The following is a 10715-nucleotide window of genomic DNA, read 5'->3' on the forward strand; positions in this document are numbered from 1 at the left end:
TGCACGTGAAGTAATAGGGTACCATTTTACTTCGCATTATAACTGAAGTCGTATCCAAGAAATTAGCGAAGTCTTTACCGGTTCAATGAGGGAAAACCGATCCATAATTAAACCGATGCCGAAGTAAAACAACGTCTTTTACTTCATCTGTTTCGTAAAGTGCAGAAGTAATAGCTTATTTATAACTTCATAGTTTACATTGATTGACGAAGTAAATGTTTTTTATAACTTCACATGTTTTGTATTTGTTGAAGAATTTGGTATTTTGTTACTTCACAATTTAAATTTATTGACGAAGTAATCGATTTAAAAGACTTCATTTTTTTATTATAGTGAAGTAATTAATTAAGAACGACTTCACAATTATTGAGTAGTGGTGAAGTACATTCTTTCTTTAACTTCGACACAATTTTAATATGATGAATTATTTTGTATTTTATTACTTCATCATTTAGTTTAATGTTAAAGTAAATAATCATATTTTATTGCAAAAGTGTATATCCACAAATATATACACAAAACCAAAAGTGTATATCCAAAAATATATCTACAAATATATCCACAAAACGAAAAGTGTACATCCAAAAATATATTTTAAAATGCACAATGACACACATGATCCATTTAACCACCTACACAAGAGTAGACGAATTCACTCCATTCACTTCTGACTTCATCATATTAAGATTGATTGTAATAATGGTTCTTGATTGATCCTGCAAACTGAAATGTAAAAAATACAAGATGCATTAGATTAATAAGATCATTCATCCAAAATAAATGACAATATATATCCACAAATGAGAATGCATTATTCGGAGCAATTTTCAGGATATATTTCAACTTAATTTTTAGGCGATTCCGTACTTCAAAATAAAGAGCAAAACAACATATCAATTATCATAAAATGCATATTACCATATGCATATATATCCCAACCGAAACAAATTATCCCAACCATCAATTCTAATAGCATAAATTCCAGAATTAATAATTATATAAATTTCATGTGCACATATCCCAATGACAACAGTTTATCTCCATAATAAACCAGAGCATGTAATAAATAATTGTGTCAAGGACTCAAAAATTCAATTGAGTGACTGAGGGGGGATACTTATTACATTTTGGGGTAAAACTAGATATGCAGATCAAGTCTTCGGGGTGAAACTCGAAATTAACTTCCAGAAAAAATTTATCAAAATAATCATGCTTGCACCAAATTAACAAACTCCATTTTGATCTTTAGTTTGGGTCAACTTCAATATCAAAATGATTCATTTTTTAACTTCTAGCTGAGATTGGAGGGGCTAAATTACTTGAGCTATAGTGCAATATCCAAATTACGATAATGATTCAATTTTCATTCCTTGTGATGCCTAAGCAAAATTGGTATTCTCAAAATGATTACTCATTAAATATGAAGTTTTTTGTTTAAGATGACGACTATATCTACTCATCCCTCGGTAGGTTTGTCTTGTGTAAACAAAAGCCAATGAAGTTATTTTCATACTTCAAACTAGTATCATCAGCTAAGTTTAAGTTCCACCATAAATTGGCAAAAATCTACTTGACTTTTAACTAATTGTGCTCGAGTTATTAACATAACAACAACCTAAAGAACGAATAAGAAGAGTGTACCTGTTATTAGAACACATCCACACAATTCAAGAGCTTTGAGGCCAGGGCAACCACGTGCTAAACTCTTTACCCCTTCGTCACAACCACGATCACACCATCCAAGAGTAAATGATTGCAAATTATTACAGTTGGATCCAATCGCCTGCACAAAATAGACACACAGAATTCAGAGCCAAATTCAACATCATAAGATGAGTGGGTACAAAATTCTAAATATATTATACCTTCAAAGCCCTATCAGATGCTGCCTTCACATATCCACAAAGATTCAAAGATTTCAACTTCCAGCAAAACCCGAATAAATATCCCACAAAAGAATCACTAAAGGCCGAACAACCACTTAGTTCAGCTTTAAAAGATTTGGGCAACCATAAGCCAAGGCATACAACGATCTATCTGTTAGTCTAAAGATTTTACTGAGATCCAACTCTTGCAGGTCACTACAATATCGTGCGATTGTTTCAACAGCATCATCTAGTAGTTGAGGCGAATCTTGCCGAAGGATTAGAACCTGGAGTTTGGTGAATTTGGGAACTAGTGATAGAACAAGATCATTCATGTCTTTCTTGCATTTAATAGGAAAAAATCCAGTTAACAACTGGGTATATTAGTTGTTCTTAATAAAAACTACGATAATGTTCATGTTGTTCTTTTCTATAAAGCGGAAATAAAAGATTATCGAGACATGAAAAGTTTACGAAAATCACATTGGACATTAATTATGAAATTAAAACATATTTAAAACATGTATATGCTGTATACACTAAAAAAATATGAAATTTGTTTCATAAATATCTTTCATCCAGTTATTTTTGTGGATGAACTTAAATTCATCCCCACAACTGCTAATAGCACTTGTTAACTGACAAAAACGAAAGAAAATGATATGTACCAATCGAATACCAATTTCTTAGCTGCACACAAATGCTCGGTATAAAAGGGGTTATGAATTCTCCACTTAAAAGATAACAATAGCAAACAAGTTTGATATGATACTAGACTGGTGGCAATTATTCGGTAGAACAAATTTACAGTCCACAAACATGAACTAAAACAGAGGAACTCCATCTCAACTCTCAGATAGGTCTGATAAGTGATATGTATAATATACAACTCTTAATTGAAAACAATCTCATTATACTAACAGGGTTTCGAAACACGTCCCCGATATTAGATATGCACTAATATATTACTAACGTATTTATGTTCTACAAGCAAAAATCATTCAAACCTCATAGAATCAGCAACAAATTTTTCTACTCTCTTTTCTTTGTTACCCCATTACGAGACTCAGTCTACCCATATATGATATAGCCACATTTCATCACAATTTGCAATGAAAAAATTGAATGCTCCAAGATAGAATTTCTAAAAAATCCACAAACAATACAAGTTCAACTCTCAAAACAGTGATATAATTGTTTGTAACCTTGATTAAAATTGATATGTTTTTAACCGTCCAAAATTATTCTTGCAATCTTGAATGAATTCATTTCATCATGACATGTATCCGTACAGAACAAGATCCCACACAAGTTCATCAACCGAGGGAAAATGTGAGCAGATTTGTTATCTTCTTCGATTTACTAGGGCCCAAAAACTTAATAGTCTCTGATCTTCAAACCCACCATCACCATCCATATTCTATCCATGTTTAAATCAAATATTTACTGATACAATAATTACGACATTTTCGTACTTACAGAGGTGGATTCCAAAATGGTGATTCCTTATCCAGAAATATTCGAATCAAACCTATTCGAGTAGATTCGTCACCCACCCAACATCCGGATTCGGATTTAGATCCAAGAGATTCTCCTTGCATAGTTTCTCGAACATCTTGGCCCTCAAATCCCTAACGGATTCGACCCTCTGCATCACCGGAACTGCCTCCTCCCATGCGTCAAAATAGCTAATCTCAGTTCGGGTCAAGATCCATGTTGGAGTCGTTGGGAGGCTGAAGTTCTCGGATCGTGTCAAGTGCGTCCTCGGAGAAGAATTTCCACCCATCCATGAATGAGGCATGGACTTCACTTTTCTCAACTACAGCTGGCGCATGGAAGACATCATATCGTTGACCGAGATGCTCATCGGAGACATCGGGGGCGACTCGGCCAGCTTCTGCTGCTTCGCAACAGTGATATTGCAATTCTTGTTGATGGCGTAGTAGAGGCCGTAAGCAGGAATTGTATCGGAGAAGCGTTAGTCAATTTCGGAGGAGTCAAAGCCAAAACAGAGCACTATGCAGGCGGTGACGCGACTTGAAGAGAAAGGGAGAAGGGGCGACTGGTTTGGGGTTTGGGATGTATGTGTGTGTATTGTGTGTATATAGGCGCTACAATTTAAAAATCTTGAGAGATTAAATGTTAATTATAGGTTCATATTTTACAAACTAATTAAAAAAAATTAAAATATAAGTATGATTATTTTTTTACTTCACTAAATATAAATTTTAAATTTTTTTTTAATTTTTTACTTCTTCAAAACTACTCAGTCGAAGTAAAATGTTACAAAAAATTAGAAGTGAAGCCCGTGTTTTTTAAATTTTGAAGTAAAAAATAATGTTTTACTTCGCCGATGTTATTACCGAAGTTGATCGCTATATACTACTTCGTCATTAATAATAACCGAAGTAACCAGTGGCGAAGTAAAAACCAAAAATTCTACTAGTGTATATTTAGTCTGATTCTATGATGTTATGAAAAAAAGATCAAGAAAAAAATAAATATATAATAAGAATAACTAGATTTTGAATCAATAGATTTCCTATCTTTTGATTAATCTGTCTCGTTTGTCTGTCTGCATTCTGTAAACCATTTTCCTGAGCATTTATTTATATTTCAACTCCATGAAAGAAATCATTCCCATGAATTGAAACATTTATTAACCAGTGAGAATATGTAGTTGAGACTCTTATTAGGAATTTCTGAAGGCCATGTACATTAAATTAACTTAAAATAAGCTTTGAATTGATCAGCTCAGAATATTTCATAAATTATAATTATAATTATGATGATTTTGATATAACTTTGACAAATTTCAACTTTAATTTGAACACTTAGATAGTTTCGATTACATTTCTATTTAAATTGATCAATATGTTTTGTGTTGCTATTAACACTTAAATTGTTAGGGACTAGCAATAAGCTGATTGGGGTGTGTGATAAATATAAAAATTGTATATTAATTAAATATTTTATAATATAAATTTATATTTTTGTTTTTTTAAAATGTTTAATTATTATATGTTTTATATTAAATTGTGTAAAATATAAGTTGTTGTGTAATTATAAGTTTTTACTATTTCTACAGGTTCGATAAAACAAGAATAACCTTGGCTTTGCAAATGAGATTAAGATTATTCTTGGACCTGAAGAAAGTTGATTTTAATATCTACAATATTTGTGGCAAGCATGAGATAAAATTTTCTCAAAATTGAGATCAATTAAGCAACAAATAAAGTTATCAAAGAAGTGACAGTTTTAACATGCTTTAACATTTTGACCATATTTCTCATATTACTTGGTCAAATTGTAAAAAACAATACCACAATTCACAAAACTCAATTATCTACATGTTTTGTTTTATGTGGAAAAGAAAACTCGGATGAGAAGAGTTTCAAAAATGATGTGTATGATGACATAATTACTTGAAACACTAATGAAGACTTATGTGTACAAAATAATATTTCATTTGTGGTTGTCTCCCCAAATTTGGCTATAAAGAGGGTGCATTGTAATGTATTGAGATATCGCTCATTTTATGAACAAACATTTGAGTTCATAATATTTTTCTCTTTGTTTTTCCTTTATTTCTTCATTTAAATATATTTAGCATCTTAATTTCATATTCAAAGTTTTACACTTTGAATAATGAGTAGCTTACTTCCCAAATTTGAGATGAAAAAGTGAAACTTTTGGTATGATAATAAGGTTATTAAAAGGTAATAATCTATGTTTTATATTACTTAATCATTATTTTTTTTATATGTTATATTTATTTCTTTAAGCATTATTATATCGTACTTATAAGTGGGAGTTTTGATTTATTGTTCCTATATGTTACACTAAATTCTTGGAACTATTTAAATGTTAGTTTGGTATTACCAATCATTTAAAGTGGATGCATTGATTTATTATATATGAATATATCATAATATTAATTTCTTGGTACCATTTAAATGTTTGTTTTGTTTTACCAACCATTTGATGTGAGAATCTTGATTTAGTGTTTACAAAATTATATATAGTACAATAAATACTTGACAACATTTATAAGTTTTTGTTTATATTATACACTTATAAGATAATAATATATAACATGATATAAATATGATTATTTAATATATTGGAACCATTTTATTAAGTGGATTTCAATAATAATAATTAATATTAACTTTATTAAAATATCAAAAAGTGGATCCTCTAATCTCAACTACTTGAATTAAAATTTGAACAATTAAAAATTACCAATAAAATATTCAAACAATTAAAAGAAAAAAAAAAACAAAACAAAAAGACATTGTAGTGGACTTGTAATTATCTTAGCTTCGCTGTAGATACGATATTCGAACTCACCGAATTATACTACTTGTGGACAATCTGCTCTTGGGAGTGCAACAATCAAAGTTGCATCAGGTACGTTATAACTGATGGACCTATGTACATTATTAAAACTAACACAACTGTTGCTCTAACTGATGGAGCACCTCATCGTATTGAAAAACCACGTGAAGAGTGGACAGCTGAAGACAAAAAGAAAGCAAACTTAGATAATGTGGCCAACGATACTTTGTATAAAACATTGGACAAAAATATTTTCAGAAAAATCATGATTTGCAAAACTGCCAAAGAAATTTAGGAAAAGTTGATTCAGCTGTGCGAGGGCAATCAGCAGACAAAGGAAAATAAACAATCAGTCATAGTACACAATTTTTATAACATCAAAATGAAGACTGGAGAATGAATGAACGAGTCAGTAGCATCATAAATGAATTGAATGCACTAAGGAAGGTGTATTCAAATAAATAAATAAATTGCATTAAAAGTTGTTCGTGGGCTTCCCAAAAAATGGGATGTGAAGACAATGGCAATGAGACAATCCAAAGACCTGAACAAAGTGGAATTACTTGATTCATTTGCTGATCTCAAGACCTACGAGTTTGAACTACAGACTAGAGAGAGAGAACCATCAACTCCACAAGTCACAACTGCCCTATGTGCAATGAAACTTGAACCAACTGGTTCAGCTGAAATATTAGTAGAACAGCTGAGCAATGATGCCATGTTATTGTTTACCAAGAAGTTTGGGAGATTCATGAGAAGGAATCAAGGTTCATTAGAAAGAAAATCTCACAAGAATGTCTCTAAGGAAGAACCAAATGATTGCTACAACTGTGACAAAAATGGACACTTCATTGCTGATTGTCCTAAGCCAAAGAAGGATAGTCGACATACAATTGAAAAAGGAAAGAAGTCATTTGAGCACATGAGGAGAGATAAGAATGATAGAGATCATTCAAAAAGAAGCATGAAGTCTTGCTAGCTGAAGAAAGTAAGTCCAAATGGACAAAAACTGATAGTGCTGAATCAGATTTTGAGAGCTTGAGTAGCTCTAGTGATGAGGAAAAGAAGCAGAGTGTTTGATGGCTAATGACATAGAACTTGAGTCAAACAGTGAGCATGTATTTGATTTTAGTTCAATTGATTTTACACGGGAAAACTTATTTCCACACTACACGACATGGTCAATGAGTATCACAAGCTTGCTTTCTCATTTGAGAAGGCCAAAGCAAAGCAAACTGATCCCCAAGGCAATAAAACTGAAATTGATGAATCAGTTGAACTGTTGAGTCTAAGAAAGGAGATTGCTAAGCAAAAAGCTGAAATGATTGAGAACCAATCTTTGATTCAGCAGTTGAAACTTGAAAATTCAAGACAAAATTATCTGATTTGAGCTTGAAATAAGTCATCAGTCACGTTGACTAAAATGAAAGATTTACAGCAATCATTTACTGATAAAATTGGTTTAGACTTTATTAGCCAAGATGAATCTTCTACTAGTGATACTATGTCAAAGCTGAATATGTACAAAGGAAAGTATATTCACTTTGTAAAATCAACTATGGTACAAGAAATTTTAGAACCAAGTAAATCAATATTGAGCAACCGATTGAAAATAAGAACAAGTTTAAGAAGTATGGAATCAGATATAGCCCAACGAGTTCAAATGATTTGCCAAACTGGTCACCTAAACGGTTCAGCTATAAAATTCAGAACTCTAAGAGTGGCTATTCAAATTATTATAACAGTAAGCCTATTTAGAAAAGTTATCGGATGAACAACCAGTTGAACAAGGTTAAAAATCATATTTCTTCAGCACAACACATCAAGCACACACAAGCCGGGAAAAATTATCTGGAACACAACAACTGGAAAGTAAGTTAGATTGGTGCAAGCCTGGGTTCCTAAAGGATTAATCAGTTTAGACCCAAATAGTTTATTCATTGTGTGTGACTGCAGGTCACAGGTACATCAACAAAAGATTCAATTTGGTATTTGGACAGTGGATGCTCAAGACATATGACAGGGGATTCTGATTTGCTATCCCAACTGATTAAGTATTCGGGTCCAAAAATCAGTTTTGGGGACAATTCAAAAGATAGAACCGTGGGTAAGAGTAAGCTTATTCATGGTGATATTGTTTTTAATGATGTCCTAATCGTTGACAATTTGAAATATAATTTGATTAACAATAGTTAGTTATGTGATAATAATTTTTCAGTTTAGTTCAACGAGTACACTTGCACAGTTAAGAACTCAACTGATGACATCATCATAACTGGTAATCTATGTGGTAATACTTTGAAGGTAAGTTGTACTAATCAACCTAATGCACCATTTTTTTTGTAGCTTCCAATTCATCTAAGAATTGGTTGTGGCATAAAATGTTGAACCACTTAAATTTCAAATCCATCGCTCATCTGAGTAACTATGATCTTGTAACTGGTCTGCCTAAGATCGATTTTTCAAAAAATAAAATTTGTTCAGCATGTCAGTTTGGTAAACAAGTAAGATCTTCTTTAAAAAACAAGGGTAGTAAATCTTCATCCAGATGCTTAGAACTATTGCACATGGATCTTTTTGGTCCTATACCAGTCATGAGTTTAGGGGTAATGAAATACACCTTGGTAATTGTTGATGATTTTTCAAGATTTAATTGGGTTATTTTTCTCAAATCAAAAGATCAAACTGCTGCACAACTGATTAAGCTTTTCAAAAGACTTTTAAATGACAAATCAGTTGGAATTGACAGAATAAGGTCTGATCGAGGGACTGAATTTGTCTGTCAAAATCTTTTTCAATTTTTAGAAAATATTGGAATTAAGCATGTGTTCTCAGCAGCTAGAAAACCTCAGAAAAATGGTGTAGCTGAAAAAAGAAATCGTACCCTTAAAGAAGCAGCTAGAACAGTGCTTGCTGATTCGCGTATATCTCAAAGATTTTGGGCAGAAACCGTAGACTCTGCATGTATGCTCAGAACAGATCAATGACTAATAAAAATCATTTGAAAAAACCATATAAGATCTGGCATGGACATAGAAGTGTGGTGTCCTGCTTCAGAATATTTGGATGCAGATGTTTTATTCACAATAATCGCAAAAATTATCTGAAAACATTTGATGCTAGGTATATTTCTTGGTTATTCTTCAGTTAGAAAGGCTTACATAGTGTTTAATAAGCGTAGTTTAAATGTAGAAGAATCAATTCATGTTGTATTTGATTAATCTGCACTAACTGATAAGCCAACTGATCCATTTGAGCTAACTATCGCTTAATAGAAAATAGCTTGGAGGATGATAGTGAAGAAGAGGTTCACATCAATCGAAAAATCTTTCAAACCCCAGAACCTGAAGTGGTGAATCAAACAGTTGAACATGAAGCTGTTTCTAACAATCAGTTGGTTGAACAACGCGATGATATTCAAATACCAACTGAAACTGAAAGAAATGTTCAATTACAAACTGAAACAATGGCACAAACTGATCCAACCATTTCCAACTACAGATGGAATAAATCACATCCACAAGATTTGGTGATAGATAATCCATTTGATCCGGCAAGAACTAGAAATCAAATGTTTAATTTATTTGTATACTCAGCGTTTGTTTCTCAATTTGAGCCAAAGAAAACTGATGAAGCTCTAACTATATTAATTGGATAAATATTATGCAAGAAGAGCTGAATCAGTTTACCCATAATAATGTCTTTACTTTTGTTCCAAGACAACTTTAAAAAACAAACATAGGTACAAAATGGGTTTACAGAAACAAACTGAATGAAGATAGTTCAGTTGTGAGCAACAAAGAAAGGTTGGTTGCACAAGGATACATACAAGAAGAAGGAATCAATGATGATGAGACATGTACACCAGTTGCACGACTGGAAGCAATAAGAATATTCCTAGCATGCGCATCTTTCAAAAACTTCAAGGTATACCAGATGGATGTCAAAAGTTCATTCCTGAATGGTCAGCTACAAGAAGAAGTCTATCTTGAAGAACTACCAGGTTTTGTAAATCACTCATTTCCTGATCATGTTTTTTCATCTCAACAAAGCATTGTATGGTCTCAAACAAGCTCCCAGAGCTTGGTATGAGACATTATCAAAATTCTTAATTGATCATGATTTCACTATTGTAATAGTTGATAAAATAATGTTTTAATTTACAAAAAAATATCATACTTTACTTGTGCAAATTTATGTTGATTACATTATTTTTGGATCAACTAACCCCAAATTATGAGAGAAATTTGCTAATTTAATGCATGATAAATTCGAGATGAGTATGATGTATGAGCTGACATTCTTTCTTGGTCTTCAAGTGAAGCAATTGGAAACTGGTGCATTTATCAATCAAACCAAATATACGAATGAACTGCTTAAGAAGTTTGTCATGGAAACATGTTCAGCTGCAAATACTCTCATGATCTCATCAATTAAATTAGATAGAGATGAAAGGGAAATATCAGTTGAGATGACACTTTACAGAGGTTTAATAGGTTCTTTACTTTA

At 32.0% G+C, this 10715-nt stretch overlaps 1 pseudogene; it reads right to left on the reverse strand.

Annotated features, from left to right (window-relative positions):
* Nucleotides 1-530: 530 nt before the first annotated feature.
* On the reverse strand, nt 531-3651 carry LOC142541282 (F-box protein SKP2A-like; annotated as a pseudogene).
* Nucleotides 3652-10715: the final 7064 nt, after the last annotated feature.

The sequence above is a fragment of the Primulina tabacum genome, chromosome 4, assembly GCF_025594145.1.
Source record: "Primulina tabacum isolate GXHZ01 chromosome 4, ASM2559414v2, whole genome shotgun sequence".
In the NCBI taxonomy this organism is placed as follows: Eukaryota; Viridiplantae; Streptophyta; class Magnoliopsida; order Lamiales; family Gesneriaceae; genus Primulina; species Primulina tabacum.